General features: G+C 44.2%; 1 protein-coding gene across 2 annotated transcripts in view; it reads left to right on the top strand.

Annotated features, from left to right (window-relative positions):
* mgat4c (mgat4 family member C) overlaps positions 1-17,459 on the top strand; it is a 165,478-nt gene that overhangs the window by 9,014 nt on the left and 139,005 nt on the right. Inside the window, exon 2 of one of the 2 annotated variants that reach the window (XR_008393875.1) lies at positions 10,527-10,632. The exons of the other annotated variant lie outside the window; for it this stretch is intronic. The gene's annotated coding sequence lies outside the window, so the exon portion shown is untranslated. The remainder of the gene's footprint in view (positions 1-10,526; positions 10,633-17,459) is intronic. 2 annotated transcript variants of the gene reach the window in all.

The raw sequence follows: 17,459 nt of genomic DNA, 5'->3' as shown, positions 1-17,459 counted from the left end.
CTTGACACACAATTATTTTTATTTGGTAGCTTGTTCTCTGATCTTCTCAATATCTTATGCCACTTTTTGTGACCCGGTTGGGTTAATTAGTTAGGGTTCAGACCCTGTGTTAGGATGTCAGGTTCCAATGTAGTATGTTGAACGGCGGTGTCTTGAAGACAAGCTGCAAGTGGAAGAGAACGAGAAATTGAAACCAGTACGGAATAATGCTTGGAGAAGCAGAGGGAAACCCTGGGAGACTGAGACAGGCAGAGAGAGTGGGAGAGGAGAAGAAAGTGGAGCAAAGAGCATGGAAAATGCCAGCTGTTTGCTTCAAAGTGAATCAAATAAATAAAATAAATACTGAAGTTTCCTGAATTCTTCCTCTCATACCAGTGCCTCTCCTGCTTCATCTGAGCAATAGGAAAGTTATGTCTGTAAAAATAGTATTGCTTGAGCTTTGTTAAGCTTTTCTTTGGTGAAAAATGTTTCCTTTCACTTCCTTCCACATTTATTGTCTATAGGTCCTGTTTTCATGGTCATAATGCAAGAGCAAAAATAAGGATCATGCTGTTGGCATGTTTCAGTATTAAAGGCATATCACAAGCCTGTCACAAGGCAACAAAAATCTGATGCTTTCCCTCCAACAAATTGTGGAAAGTTAAAGACCATCTGCCAGCATGGAAACTACTGCCAAATGTGTCTCCATGAGTTCTGTCCTCCGTAGAAAAGGGTTCCAGGTCTAGGTCATAGCTCCACCCCGTTTCAGAGGAGTGCTCACCACAGTAGTCAGCACAATGCAGAGCCTGACATTAGCCCAGGAAGTAGATCTCTCTTGGACAAAGGGGCCATAGAACATGTACCTCTTCTCTGAGGGAGGGAGGTTTTACAACCATTATTTCCTGGTCCACAGAAAAGACGGGGTATGTGGCCAATTTTAGATCTTCGTCATCTGAACCATACTCTTCGGACATACAGGTTTAGAATGTTGACACTCAAACTTATCAATGCACAGACTCAGTTTGAAGATTGGTTTGTGATGATCTAAAAAGACACATATTCCAATGTCCAGTCACAGGAAGTTCTTTTGGAGGCAACGAGTATCAATATCGTGTTCTTCCCTTTGGTCTAGCTTTATTCCCTTGCACCTTCAGAAAATGTATGGATGCCGCTCTGGCTTCCTTGTGACTCCAGGGCATCTGTATACTAAACTACTTGGACGACTGGTTAATTCTAGCGTGATTCAGGGAACTGGTGATTCAACATCAAGATGTAGTTCTAACCCACATAAGGAGCTTGGGGCTCAGGCAGAACCTCAAGAAAAGTATGCTTCTCCAGTGCAATGGACAAATTTTCTAGGGGTTATATGGGGTTCTACTATGATGAGGGCATTTCTATCCCCAACAGGTATAGGGTCAAGCCTTTCAACATTGAGCAAGATAAAGTTAGGTCTGGGCATCCCCTCCAGGCTCTACAGAGACTGTTGGGACTTATAGCAGCAGCAGCCAACATCATACCACTGGGCCCATTGCACATGAGTCTGTTCAGGGATGGTTGAAAGTCATGGGTTTCTTCCAATTACAAACCCCTTGAGAGTAATCAGTGTCACGCGGCGATGCCTACGTGCTCTGAGAACTTGGAGGTGTCCCCGGTTTCTAGCCTCAGATCACACTCTAGGGGTGTCTCTTATTGAAAGATGGTAATGTCAGACGTCTCCCTCACGGTCTCTGGAGTAGCCCTCATCTAGTGTGGTATATAAATCGCCTAGACGTGTGGGCCGTACTCCTAGCACTGAATTTCTTCTGTCTTCTTCTCAGTTGAGAGGTCACCATGTGTTAGACAATACAGTGGTTGTCTCATATATCAACCACCAGAGAGGATTATGTTCGTGCCCCCTGTTCAGGCAGGCTCAACTAATTATTTTCTGACAGAGGGGAAGTTTTCCAGTGAGTGCAATGTACATTCCAGGCAACTGGAATGTGGGGGCAAACATCCTGCTGAGGCAGGGACTGAGGCCCGGGGATTGGAGGCTTCATCCACAAATGGGTGAGTCCATATGGTGGAGGGTCGACTGAGCGGAGGTGGACGTGCTTGCATCCGAGGAGACAACACGCTGCCTGCTGTGGTTCACCCTCACTCCTCCTGCACCAAAAAACTCCTAAAGGTCAGGGCTGGACACCATGGTACACACATGGCCGAGTTCACATCTGTACACCTTTCCCCCGATTGCTCTACTCCCACAGGCTCTAGCAAGAGTTCGTCAAGATCATGCTACATCTGCTGCTAGTAGCACTAGATTGGCCAGCTCAAATTTGTTTCTCAGAGATAATATCTCTGCTGGATGGTACTCCCTGGGAGATTCCCATTTGGAGGGATTGAGAGAGTTGATTTATCGCCCTTGGCTGGAGCTATTGAAAGCTTAGAGGCACCAGGTCACAGATTCTGGTCTCTCAACCAAGGTTGTAGAGACCATGTTAAATGCTAGAGCACTATCTACAAGAAAATTGTATGCGTTCAAGTGGCAAATTTTTTATTGTGGTGTGAGGAACACCATTGAGACCCAGTAACTGCGCAATAGCTGCAGTCCTGGAGTTCTTACAGGAATGTTTCTCAGCAGGGTTGGCCCCTACAATTAGGGTCTATGTGGCTGCCATTTCAGCCTGCCACACCCCTATTGATGGAGCCTCTGTGGGACAACATCCTCTAACTTTGAGGTTTATGCGTGGTGTCAGATGGCTGAGGCCCATCTACAGACCATGCATACCTTCTTGGGATCTTCTGTGATCCAGAAAGTTTTGTCAGGAACCCCATTTGAGCCCTTAGTGTCAGTTTCAGAGAAGCTTCTGACCCTAAAGGTAGCTCTTTTGGCTGGCTCTGACATCTCTGTTGCCCCTTCCTGGATTGGCCAAGCCTATATCCTAGGCTGGATTATTCCTAAGTGCCTAGGCTGGATTATTCCTAAAGTAGTGTTGCAGGCTTTCTCCCCTCCTCCGTTCCTTACAAAGGAACAAGGAAGATTGCACCTACTGTGTCCAGTGAGGGCTCTTTGTACTTATGTCCACCACTCTGGCCAGTGGCTGGTCTGCTTGGCAGTGACAGTAGAGGTGATGTTGTGTCAAAGCCACGCATCTCTATATGGATTTAATTCGGTATTACAGTCTGGCCTTATTGGTCAGCTCGTATATGGTTCTCAGAGATAATATCTCTGCTGGGCAGCACTCCCTGGGAGATTCCTGTTCACAGGGATGTATTGTCTCAAGCCAGAGGGTTGATTTATCATCCTCGGTCGGAACTATGGAAACTATGAGTGGGGCACCAGCTCATAGATTCCGGTCTCTCAACCAAGGTTGTAGAGACCATGTTAAATGGTAGGAACGTCAGTGAGATCCAGTAAACTGCGCAATGTTTCTCAGCAAGGTTGGCTCCTTCTACAAGGATCTACTTAGGGTCTATGTGGCTGTCATTTTGGCCAGTCACGTCCCTTTTGATGGAGCCTCTTTGACAGACCATACCCTCAGTATGATGGAGTGGGTGTACTCCTTCCCACAGCATGAAGCTCATGCAACGTTGTTTTCCCTTTGAAAGGGAACGTCTAAGTCAGGGGTGGGCAATCTTATCCGGAAAGGGCCGGTGTGGGTGCAGGTTTTCATTCCAACCAAGCAGGAGGCACACCTGATTCCACCTGTTTAATCAGTTGAACTTGGCTTTCAGTAGATTCCGGTGTGACTTCTGCTTGGTTGGAATGAAAACCTGCACCCACACCGGCCCACCTCTGGTCTAGGTTATGCATGTAACCCTGTTCCTTGAGAAGGGAACGAGACGTTGTGTAGCTCAGATAATGGAGGGTAATGTCGTGGTTTACAGGTGCTTTTGTATAGTCATGTGATGCGCGAAATACCACGTCACCTGACCACGGCAGGCCTATAAATAGCTGTGATTTTACACAGACTTCAGATACTGATCACATGTGAGGGCGCTTCCCACAGCGTGAAGCTCAAGCAACGTCTCGTTCCCTTCTCAGGGAAAGGGCGTAACCCAGCTGTTTTTCCTTGCCACTGGAAAAACTGTGGCTTGCTTGGGCTTGCTCATTAGTGATAAATTTATACATTTAAGTAATATATCCTGAATTTATATATTTCTGTAAAACTGCTTTGTGAGTGTCCATTGTATGTAATTTGTAGTTGGATTACATAACTTATATATTTTGAACAGGGGTCCAAGTCCACATGAGTGGATTGTAAGAAATAGAACATTTGTAAACCTACACTTGATGTCAGGAATGAATTCAGTTTTACCCTTGTATCTGTTCAAAGTGTGAGTATCAAACAGTGATGGATTAAGGTGATCAGGGGCGCCTATGCATGCATGTTTCAACCATCTTTTCTCCCCCATTTTCGCCCAGAATTTGGTCACCTACCAATTCCCAACCACCAGCCAGTTCTCCCAAATCATATGACATCTACTATCTTGGGAGGGTTAAGGCTAACAAGCTTCCCCCAGCACACGTGAAGCTAACTGCATCTTCTCAAAGTGCTGCTCTTGCTGTGTCACAGAGCAGCATAACTCAGAAGAAATCATTATCTGCACCAGTTCCTCATTTGAATTATGACCTTGCAATGATCAGACAAATGCTTTTTTTATTGTGCTACTCAAGAGCCTGTTCAAACCATCTCTTTAACCTGTAGTTGTTCTCTCTGTTCTTTTAGGAGAGTTTCTTTTCATTTTTGTGCCTGCTACTATATTTCTTTTCAGTCATTTTACTGTTGGATTCTTAAGCACATTTAAGGTCAATTCACCTTGGAAGAGCAAAACAGCAAACTGCTTGTACAGTAGTGATTCTCATGGATAATCAGAAAATATGCTCTTTGTTCACTTTCCCACTGTCTCATGTCACATTTTATTGAACTCTGCTAATTACAACTGGCCAGCTTCAGCATTCATCTCCCATTTTTCACTGTTATGACTGTATTTGTGCATTAGCTGCCTGACTAAATATGAAGTGCTCTGCCTTGCTGGTGACACATCCAGTGTGAAGTCTAGGTTACTGATCAGTAATCACTACATTGATTTAGTGACAGTAAGGACAAAAAATAAGGCCACCAAAAATAAAAATAAACTACAAACTCATGAATTATTTATCCTCTTTATGGACCAATTGAGTTGGGACCCAATAAAAAATTCTGATGTGTTCTTATCTCTCCCTGGTCTCAAAATATGGTAAATGAAATTTTGGACCAAAGTGCATTGGAAAATCCCACCACACTACCAGATTTCAGATGTCACACCCAGTGTTGCCCAGTCAGCACAGGTGTGTTCACTGCTGACCACAAAAATAGGAACTGAACAAGACCAGGAACAGTGGCTTATGTCCAATCAAATTTGCAATGCAATTACACTTACATCAGAATTATGTTTGCATTGATGGAGCCTTACAACTTTCCATATTTTTCTACTCTTACTAAAGGTTTCATTAATGTAAAGACAGTGGCAAGCTTCATGTTCATAAAGACAGCAAAAATGTGCAAGATGATATGAACATGAGCAAAATAGAGTGTCTTACTTGCTTTGAATATCCAGTTTGTCTTATTTATATCTTAAGGTGTAAAACATAGAGTGGTGGTTATGCAAATCTATTAATTTTGCACTAACAATACAAATTACTCAGTCTGAAAGTTACTTTGGGAGTGGTGATTGCATATACAAAATAGTATGACCAAAGGGCAGGTATTTGCAGAAGCCCATTTCTGCAATTATATAAAATTTTACCAGTTATACCAAGTCTGATTAATAACTAAGCTGATCTAAATTATACATTAGTGTCACAAAACTATCGGAATAAAAATATCGGAGTTATTACTTATTATTGCTGCAATAAATTTGCTTTCACAAAACCCAGGGAGCATCGATGCTCACTATGTTCCCTTACTGGAAATGACCTCATGTTTTCTATAGCCTCTCAGCTCGAAAAAAATGGGGGACGAACTTTCAGACAACTTCCATCTGCAAATGTAAGTAGCTTGTTATCGTTGTTGCTCTCAAATGATTAATTACATTAGAGATTTTAACTTTATTTGAAGTTCTATGTACGGTTTGTTTGAGTCTAACGACTTTTAAGTGTTTAATGATTTTTTTTAATCCACTAGCTTGCCTATGATCTAACAAGCTACAAAAAGCCCGTTTCATCTCCACCCTGGACCTGATGAAGGACTACTGGTAAGTCACCCTGGCACCAGATGCAAAGGCCACAACCACCTTCAGCACCACCAGCGGTCACTGGCAGTACTGGGTTCTCCTCTTCAGCCTCCACGGAGCGCCTCTGACCTTCCAGCGCCTAATTGACATCTTCCTGAGGCTGCACCACCAGTTTGCAGCCGCCTGCTTGGACGATGTGGTCATCTTCTCCTCCACCTGGGCGCACCACCTCTATCACCTCGGGGAAGTCCTCAGAAGCCTCCGACAGGCCGGGTTGATGGCCAACCTGAAGAAATGCCACCTGGGGCTGACGGAAGCACAGTACCTAGGGTACTGCATCGGCCGGGGACTGCTGAAACCAGAAGAAAATAAACTGGAGGGAACCCCCGGGCCACACCGGTCCAAAACCTTCAACCGTGAGGAGCACCCAGTCCTGAACATCAGCAGGAAGCACACTCCCGCCGAATGGAAATACACCATAGTGGAACGAGAAGCTCTTGCAATAAATTGGGCCATAGAAGAGCTACGATACTACCTGGCAGGTCGGCACTTCACCCTGGTCACCAATGCCAGGGTGACCCACTGGTTCTTCTCAGTGCAGGACTTCTCATTCCAGGTCCAGCACTAAGTGGTGGCTCAGCATGGAAACGCTGATGACCTAACAAGAAGGTATGCCCTCTGGGCCCAACTCGCACTGGCAGTAGGCTTGGAGCTGGGCGGGGGGGGCTGCAGCCCTGTGATGGTGGGCCTGCAGCCCACACACATAACTCACATCACTCTCCTTGTTCAACTGCCGGTATGCTGCTGAATGGACAGCACCATTTCAGCACCCTGTTTGCTTTGAACAGCAAGAGCGCACATGGCTGCGAGGCGGGGTGGCAGAAACACACAAGGCTGGCTGCAGGTGATTGGAGTGGCTTCTTCTCATCGTCTGGCAGAAGAGCAGCAGATATAAAAGGGCACAGCAGATGTGGCATGGTGAGTTCTTTCTCTCTAAACATGGGCAGTGATTTGTCACTCTCTTTCTCTGTTGATTACAGTTGCAGATGACGACGACGATGCTGCGTACAGGAGAGAAACTCCCTGGTTGCATTGCGGGACCCTCCACCTCTGCCACGCGTCCTGGGTCCTGCCTTATGGCCGCTCCAGCCAGGTCCTCGCGCCCCACTCCGAGAAGACAGTGATCCACACACAAACACTCCACACCCCTTCACCGCCACCTTTGCACCTAAACTTAAATAAATACTCTTTTTTACCACCTCTCCCTGCTGAGTGTCTGTGTTCAGCCTGTCCCACGCCTGAGAGGCCACAATGACATATAAAACTTTTGTATTAAAAATATTTTTGTGTTTTTAATTTTTGGTAACGTTTTACAACGAGTACATAGTCATGTCACCAGAAATTCAGTTATCAGTGTGTAGTGAGTCAGTGTCCTTACCAGTGCCCGAACTTGTGTACACAATATACCGATTCACGACCTACTGAAATAGGGAGCTGGTTGAGACATACCCAATGTGTGATGTGGCCGGGTGTTGTATTCTGTGTCAGGTAAATTTATAGGCCATGGTTTCTGGGAAATGGAGTTTGCCTCACTAACCTTTTTATATCATCAGTTATGACTACAACAGACCTATGCTAAAGTGTCATGGCACCCTACTGGCTACATATTCAAATTAGGAAGAAGTATGTTGTGTGAATTGGATGGTATGTCTATCAAATGTGCAGTGCTCAAGATTGACCCACGTACTTTCTGCAATTATTGGGGAAGTTGGAGATTGATGACCAAGTCAAAGATTTTTTCTTGCTTGTTAAAATTTTAAAAGACAAAATGACTGATTACAAAAATATAAGAATGATAAAATATACAAAGAAGATAAAATATAGGTGCTCCTAAATATAATGCTTCAGTTTTGGGTTGGCAAGTCAAAGTGCAAGTCAAATGAGGGTTTCAGAAGCAAATAAAAATAGTACACATCCTCTTTTCTCTTAATTGGATAGCAAGTGAAAGGTCCTGGTCAGATATGTGCTATTCCCTGGGGTATGTCATGACTGCTCTAGTCTCTGACAAGAAAGAGCCTCTCATTCATTGGAGCAGTGCGGTTTGATAATCCTGCATGTCTGTTTATAGCAGTTCATATTACCTGACTTGAATTGTGTTGACTGAAAGTTACAGAGTTTGCTGTTCTTGTCGTTATGTTGTGTAATATTTTGATTTGAAAAGTGCATCTGCAGAACATCATACGTGGCTCACATGCCTCGATACAGCGTAACATTCCGAGTGGCAAGCTGTGACAATGTGACACCAGAACATGAGTTTGTTACGTAGGGATCTTTCAATATGCGACTAAATAAATGGGTCTGGACCTTGGAGGTTCTTGCATACTGTAGCCACAATAAACACACATCTTGAAAGTGTGCAAAGTAATTATCACCTGACTATTTAACATGCATGGTCAATTCTCCACCATATGTTGCTCTGTTGTTACACACAATGTTATTTTATGATGAAGGTTAATTAGTTTCATTTATTTATTTAATTTTATATTATCTAGTAGAACAGTGCTACAGCAAGCTACTTGTGGAAGAAGATTTTGTAACGTTTTTGTTCCTTCACTGTACACTGCCTCACTCCTTTTTCTATCATGCTCACTCTCTATCTTGATTGGCTGCAGCACTTGCCAATAATTGTGTAGCGAAATTTGTTTTGTGCCTGATGTTGAGGCATGACGGCGTTTGACATTTGATGATGACGTTTGACCTATTTCAACTGGTATATGACGTATGGATACAAACCCGACACCCATAACACAGACAGAGTTATTATTACAGGATTATCAGCAGTCCATTAATATCCATTCATCCATCCATTTTGTACCACTTATCATACACAGGGTCGTGGGGAGCCTGGAGCCTATCCGAGGGAACTCAGGACATGAGGTGTGGGATGCCCTGGATGGGGTGCCAACACATTGCAGGGCACAATCGCACACACACTCACACACCCATTCACACATTATGGACCATTTGGAAATGCAAATCAGCCTATGGTGCATGTCTTCGGACTGGGGAGGAAACAGGAAACGGGGAGAACATGCAAGCTCCATGCACACAGGGCGGAGGTGGGAATCAAACCCCCAACCCTGGAGGTGCAGGAGGTATGGTGGCTTAACCTACACATTAGAGCTTTAAGGACAGATTAGTGTTGTTTGAGCAAAAATACTTTGCTTATCAGCTACAATATCAAAATTTGTTAATAATTAGATGGTCAGTTAACAGTTAATAGCTGTGATGTTGTTTAGCCATTGTTTCATCATTATATTGCTTCCTCCAGCACATTATGTACTGTAATGTCATTTATCATTTTCAGTACAAACACATGCGTTCATTCATTCAGTCAAACCTTGGGGCAGTTTAGAGTAGCCAATTCACCTGTAATTATATTTTTGGGAGTTGGAAAGAAACAGGAATACCAAAAAGGAAACCCATGCAAACACAGAGAGAACATGAGAAACTCAGCACAGACAATAACCATAGCTCAGAATTTAACCCTGGACTCTATTGCTGTGAGGCAAGAATACTACCTACTGTGACTTCATGCCAGCCATAATTTAACCCTCTTCAACTCCTTTCATGCTACTTGCATGGTACTTACTGGACAGTTCACAGTATTTGCTGAGTAAAATGTAATAATGAATGAATACACTTCAGAAACACACAGTAGCATTCAAAACAACACAAAGAGAGTAATCCTTCACCTCAGTCTACAGAAACATTAATAGAGCAGACTGGACTACGACTTGGGAAGAAGTGAAGGGTAAAACCATACCATACGTCAAAGGGTGACATTCTGGTAGAGGTGTTAATCAACTGATTTTCAGCTTCTACTACTGAAATTAACATCTTAATTGAGGGCTTATTAGGCACTATAGTAATCAAGTACTTCTCTAGCTCTCGGTGAAGTCTTTTTCTTTGGTGTCCAGAGGATGAGTTGAAAAGGGACTAGAATGCCTTCCACAACCCCATAGTGAACTGGGCTCCTTATCCGTGATAATATCCATGGACACCCCCAAAATAATGCACGTCTTCCCTTAAAAGCAATTCTGCCATTTGCTGTTCTGAGGGTAGAGCCATATAATGGGCTAATTTAGAAAAATCATCCACTATTACCATAATAACTGTGAAACTAGTGGATGCTGGGAAAGCAGTTTTGAAGTTCATTGGCACGTGACCAGGGTCTAAACCAAATAGAAAACAGGTATAGCAGTCTTGCCGATGCCTAGTTAAAAGACTTTTGTGAGGCATGAATAATAAAAGCATTAACATACTGTATCTTTCAATGTCTTTTCTTATTTGAGGCCACTTAAACTGATGTCCCTACAGTAATACCTCTTTCCTGACATCCACTGGTCAACCAGGAACCCCTTCAAGCCACCTCCTGGATCTGCGTCCTGTTGCTGGGCTGTAAGTACTCTAGCATTAATGAAGCTTGCCCTACAATCCACTTGTTGGCAATCACATTATCTGGTACTGATTCAAAGCCTGAGAAATCAAACTGATTAGACAAAGCACTAGCCTCTGTGTTTTTTGTTTTAGGCTGATGTGTAACAGAAATGTTAACTTGATTGAAATATCATGCCCACCTGGCCTGATTGGGATTTAGTCTCTTGGCCTTCTTCAGGTATTGCTGGTTGTTATGATCAGTGATCACTTGCAATGGGCAAGCTACTCCCTAAATCTAGTGGCTCCAGGCTTCTATAGCCAATTTGATAGCTAGAAAATCTCTGCCCTTAGCCCCTCAGTTTTGTTTGGTAGGTGACAGTTTGTAAGAGAAAAAAACAGATGAAGAAAGAAGGAGAGAAAAAAAAGCCATGTCTACTTCCACATAAATGTTAGAGCAGGTTCTGGATGGACTGATATAGACTCTGAGGTAAAACACTTAATTATCGTAATTATTTCAAAAGCTTATTGAGCCTCCATTTTTTGCAAGTAGAAGCTCCACAAGTTAATGCAGTAAGGGGAGCTGCAGTAGAGCTAAAATTGAAAATGCCTGTGGCATAAGTATCCAAACCATAGAAAATGCTGTACTTCTTTTGCTGTACATCATGTCAGACTCCATTACAACATTAAATTGAAGAAACGTGTGATTTAACACATCTCATCTCTACCAACAGGCGAACATTTTGGTTTGAATTATGTTTGGTTAGAAAAAACATTAACATTATCCTTATATACAGGTGTACACTGAACGATTTACATGCCTTTTACATGTATATTATCATTGACAAAGGCCTGAAAGACAGTTGGACCAAACAGAAATATCTGAAGGGACCACTAGGTGTATTTAAATGCCACATTCTTATTCTTCCCTTTATAAAACCTCACAAGATGGCGTTAATCAATCTAACTTGGTAAAAACACAGGTATCTCACAGCAGATGAAAAGTTGAAGATGGTAATTTTGTGCATGCCCTGATAACCAATACAGGGTTTCAGTCCGATGTCCTTTTTAGTATGAATGAAAAACCTGGCCAATGCTGTTGAGGTTGATCTTCCCTGACTTACTGATCTTAGTTGTGGTTGCTTGGACAGAGACTTTTAATGCTGAAGAAATTGTGTTGTAAAGGCCCCCTTTAATAAGCCTTCCACTAGTCCAATCAATAACTGAGTTCTGCTTGCTTAGCCATGGGTAGCAAATACTTAAAGGTTCAATGGAAGCCTCTACAACACAGAAACCGAAACAGTATATTTAAACATGACTAGAGCCTATTCAAAGCCCCAGAGGCCTGTTTCATGAAGCCAGTTTCGGTGGCTACCCAAGTAAGTTTGAGTTTAGTTTGAGCAAGCTCTGGTTTTTCGGTCTCAACAAGCTGGATTGGTTTTTAGCAGGTTTCATAGCCATGGTAACTTACGCTCCACTGCTAACTTTCTCCGGAGCAGGTTTTATTCTGGGTAAGAAAACTCAAACCCAAATTGGACCAATCAGCTGTGATCATAGTGATATAAATCTGATGCATCAAAGTTAACCATTTAGTATTTGTGTTGGCTTTTCCCGATGACCATCTTTATGGAAGATATGGATTTTTGGCAGATGGTATAGTTTATCTATGAGGACTTTGTTACGACCTGGTCTAGGTCGGGCCACAATATACAATAAAATAAAAAAAAGAAAAGGGTTGGCAAGACCAAAATTGCGTTAGCTTTGTTTTTATTCTCCAGACGGAGCACCTTTTATATATATAGTAGTTTCACTCTTCAGAAGCCGGCCAGACCAAAATAATAACGAAAAATACCCTCTAACCTTACCACAAGAAAACTAAATAAACAACAAGAAAAGAAAAAAAAATACACCGTCTTCCCTCACTCCCTAACTAACCCAAAACCAGGAGAAAAGAAGAATCAACACAAATGGCGCAGACTTCCTACAAACCACTCTTAACCATGCACTATTTACAGAGGTGACTATTAATGTGTTAATTAACAAAATAATATATACATATATACACAAATGTATCATATGAATCGTAACGGGGCAGAGCATAAACAAAGTCAAATCAGGCATAGGGTCATACACAGGCGAAATGGTCATACACAGGCGAAATAGTCATGCACAGGCGAAATAGTCATACACAGGTGAAATGCATTTCTCTCTATACACAAAGCAATGGCAATGATCTGCCCTGGGATGGAGACTGATGAGGCTTAAGTACACTTCCAGAAACTTGCAGGCAACCAATCCTGTCACACAAGGAGGCGTGGACAAGACGTGATCAGCCACTAGCAAACCGGAACGTGACGCATGCAGTAGGCGGGGCCTAGAGAAGGGGGAGGAGACAAAAGAAACCCATTCCACCACCGACATAGACACACAAATGGCACATAGAGCAAACAGAAATACATCGGATAACGTAACAGGCTTCTTGAGCCACACATAAAAAATCTGCCATGCTGAAGCCACACTCTTACTGTACCGCAAACTGTATGTGTTGCTTTGCGGTTCTTTTTGAGTGGTAGTCCTACATTTCATGTAGGTGGCATTATTTATGTTTAAATATATTTTCACAGATTGATATTTATTGTATTAATATTTAATTTTTAAAAATTACATTTATATGAAATTAAATGACATGGAATACGTTGGGGTTATAAGTTTTCAATCTGTTTATTTTTATTGTGAACCTATAAAAGTAAACTTACGCATTTACACAATCAGCAATGTCCCCGAGCATTTGCGGCCACATCAGTGTTGCTTTTTGATGTTAGTGTAGGTTTAATTCCTCATATTTCTGCAAAATAATTTCAGGCTCTTCAACTGGAAGTATGCACACCTGCTGTTCCCTTTCAAAGGGAACTCCAAGTTGTGTTTAGCATAACACTATAGAAGCGCCCCTCTCGCGCGACCAGCAACTGAAGCTTGTGTAAAATCATGCCTATTTATAGGCCTGCCATGATCAGGTGACGTGGCAATTAAGCGCGTTGCGTGATATATATGGCACCTGTGAACCACGCCGTCAGCCTTATTATTCTCAGTGATACTGCATGTCAGTTGCTTGTGTAAAGAAACAAAAAGACGCTTCATTTCCTCTCTATCTTTTCTCAAATGCTCTGGACTTTTCTATCCCTTTAAAAAAAAAAGAGAAGAAAATGAATTAATGAGTGAGAGAGAAAAATATGAGTGAGAGAATTCAGGAAGTGTGTTACTCCTTGCTCCCATTTCATCACCGGGAGATGCGCACATTTTCTGTGTGAATTGTCTAAGGTGGAGCATGTTATGGCAGCCTTGAGAGGCTGCTCATTGTAACGCCTACATTATGCAGCTTCACTCGCGACTCGCTCTCTTCTCGGAAGCCAAAGCGAGTTGGGTTTCAGAGCCTCGCGGATCTGGGACGGCCTATGCCGAGGCAGCTAGCCGTCTCAGGTCCAGGGAATCTCTTATGGATCCGGAAGAGCGCTGCTCTATCTCTTGCTCTGTCTTCTGGGTCTGGCTCTCCGCTGGATTTTGGAGATGGCGTCACGACTCCTCCTTCCACTATGGAAAGCCAAAAGGAAAAAGAAAAACAAAAAAACATCACACACGCAAAAATAACAGGAGGAGCCAGAAGGATGTGCTAAAAACTGAGAGCAGTATATAAAGAGCTGCTTGAAGTGATTACTAAGGCTGGATGAGCTTTTTTCACCCCAGTGAAAGTAAATTCCTCACACTGTAGAAAACTCTTCTTTTCTGCTTGTGGGTCACTGCAGACAATGACAGTGTTGCAGGCCTACCAAGCAGACCTGCTGAGTGAGCTTGACATAAAGTGGCATTCAGCCAGTTCCTTCCCTGTTGTGTCGAGTTCACCCGGGCATCCACGAGTGGAGCTCGGGCCAGCACTAGTGCGAGGGAGATACAGAAGGCGAGTATGGAAGCCCACCAACCCCCGCAGACAGCCAGGGGAACCGGGCAGCCACATAGACCTGATCTGAGAATGGTCAAAAAGGCCAAGCAGACAAAGAAGAGCGGTCCTGAGGGGCCATGGAGGGACGTATCAAGGGACATGAGTTAGCCCCCAGTGCTACTGTAGGGCCTCCCCTAGGCAAGGCTGTCCCAAGTTTTCAGTGTTCTCTGGTCAGCGAGCTGTCACAGGGCAACGAAAATCTGATGCTTTCTCTCCAATAGAATGTGGAATAGTTTATGTCAATAAAAGAATAAAAAGCAGTGTGGAAACTACTGCCAAATGTGTCTCCATGGGTTCTGTCTACCGTAGAAAAGTGTTACCGGGTCCAGTTTAGAGCTCGATCCCCCTGGTTCAGAGGTGTGCTCACCACAGTAGTCAGCACAGGTCAGAGCCCGACGTTAACACAGGAAGTAAGATCACGCTTGGACAAAGGGGCCACGGAACATGTACCCCATTCCCTGAGAGAGGGAGGTTTTTACAGCCGTTATTTCCTGGTCCGCAAAAAATAGAGGAGTATGCGGCCAATTTTAGATCTGCGTCATCTGAACTATGCTCTTAGGACATACAGGTTCAAGATGCTGACGCCCAAACTTATCGTTCCACAGATTCAGTTTGAGGACTGGTTTGTGATGATAGATCTAAAAGGTGCATATTTCCACATATATATATTGCTAGCTTCATCCCCTTGCACCTTCACAAAGTGTATGGATGTCATTCCGGCTCCATTGTGACTCCAGTGCATCAGTGTACTAAACTAACTGGATAACTGGTTAATTCTAGCACGATCCAGGGAACTGGCGGTTCAACACTGAGATGTTGTTCTCGCCCACATGAAGAGCTTGGGGCTCAGGTTGAACCTCAGAAAAGTATGCTTTCTCCAGTGCAGTGGACAACTTTTCTAGGGGTTATAAGGATTCTACTACGATGAGGGCGTTTCTATCCGCAACATGCACAGGGTCAATCTTATCAACATTGAGCAAGATAAAGCTGGATCGTGGCATCCCCTCCAGTCTCTATGGGAGACTATTGGAGCTTATGGGCAGCCAACCTCATACCATTGGGCCTATCGCACAGGAGACTGTAAGAGTAATCAGTGTCATGCAGCAATGCCTACATGCTCTGAGAATTTGAGTGTCTCCAGTTTCTAGCCTTGGGTCACACTCTAGGGGTGTCTCCTTAGCATAATACAGTAATGACAGACACCTCCCTCACGGGTTTCAGCACGGTCTTAGACAGCTGTCCAGCTCACGGTCTCTGGAGCGGCCCTCTTCTGGAGTGGCATATAAATTGCCTAGAAATGTGGGCCATATTTCTAGCACTGAATTCCTTCTTCCTCAATTGAGAGGTCACCATGTGTTTACAGACAACACAGTGGCAGTCTCATATATTGACCACCAGGCAGGATTATGTCCATGCCCCCTGTTTCTGGCAGGCGCAACTAATTCTTCTCTGGGCAGAGACGAAGTTTTGTAAGTGAGTGCAGTGTACATTCTGGGCAACTGGAATATATGGGCAGATATCCTGTTGAGGCAGGGGCTGAGGCCCAGGGATTGATGGCGCCATCCACAAGTGGTGGAGTCCATATGGCAGAGGTTTGGCCAAGTGGGACTACATGTGTTCGCCCCCTAGGAGACAACACACAGCCCGCTGTGGTTCGCCCTCACTCCTCCCGTACAATTAGGGCTGGATGCCATGGTGCACATGTGGCTGAGGTCACATCTGTATGCTTTTCCCCCAATCACTCTGCTCCCACAAGTTCTAGCGAGAGTTTGCCAAGACAGTCTATGTCTGCTGCTAGTAGCACCTTATTGGCCAGCTCGAATATGGTTCTCAGAGATAATATCCCTGCTAGATGGCACTCCTTGGGAGATTCCCATCTGCAGGGATCCACTGTAGACCCAGTGAACTGCGCAATAGCTACAGTCCTGGAGTTCTTACAAGAATGTTTCTCAGCAAAGTGGGTTCCTTCCAATCCCTTAGATTGGATCTACTGTCTTAAGCCGGAGGGCTGATTTATCACCCTAGGCCAGAACTATGGAAACTTTGGGACTGGCCCCTGAGGGGCACCAGCTCATAGATTCAGGTCTCACAACTGAGGTTGTCGAGACCATGTTGAACCCTAGAGCACCATCCATGAGTAAATTGTATGCACTCAAGTAATGGCTTTTTGTCTTGTGGTGTGAGGAACGCCAGCTAGACCCAGTGAACTGTGCAATAGCTACAGTCCTAGAGTTCTTACGAGGACGTTTCTCAGCAGGGTAGGCTCCTTCTACAATCAGCACTTATGTGGCCGCCATTTCGGCCAGCCACGCTCCTGTTGATAAAGCCTCTGTGAGGCAACGTCCTCTAACTTCGAGGTTTATGCGTGGTGTCAGACGGCTGAGGCCCATCTGCAGGCCGCGCATTTCTTCCTGGGATCTTCTGTGGTCCTGGAAGGTCTGTCAGGTGCCCCATTTGAGCCCTTAGAGTCAGCCTCTGAGAAGCTTCTGACTCTAAAGGTAGCACTCCTGCTGGCCCTGACATCTCTCAAGCGAGCAGTAGATCTACAAGCTCTCTCAGTTGCCCCTTCCTGCCTTGCCTTTACCCCTGGATTAGCCAAGGCCTTCCTGTATCTAGGCCGGAATATGTTCCTAAGGTGCCTACATCTGCTGCTCAGCTTGTGGTGTTGCAGGCTTTCTGCCCTCCACTGTTCCTCACACTGGAACAATAGAGGATGCACCTGCTGTGTCCAGTAAGGGCTCTCTGTACTTACGTCCCCACTCTGCCAAGTTACATAATCCTGAGCAGCTGCTGGTCTGCTTGGCGGCGACAGTAGAGGTGATGCTGTGTCAAAGCAGTGCATCTCTAATTGGATAGT

The sequence above is a fragment of the Ictalurus punctatus genome, chromosome 4 (assembly GCF_001660625.3).
Source record: "Ictalurus punctatus breed USDA103 chromosome 4, Coco_2.0, whole genome shotgun sequence".
NCBI classification, from domain to species: Eukaryota; Metazoa; Chordata; class Actinopteri; order Siluriformes; family Ictaluridae; genus Ictalurus; species Ictalurus punctatus.
The sequence above is the reverse complement of the archived record's forward strand: the minus strand, read 5'-3'. Positions and strand labels throughout refer to the sequence as shown.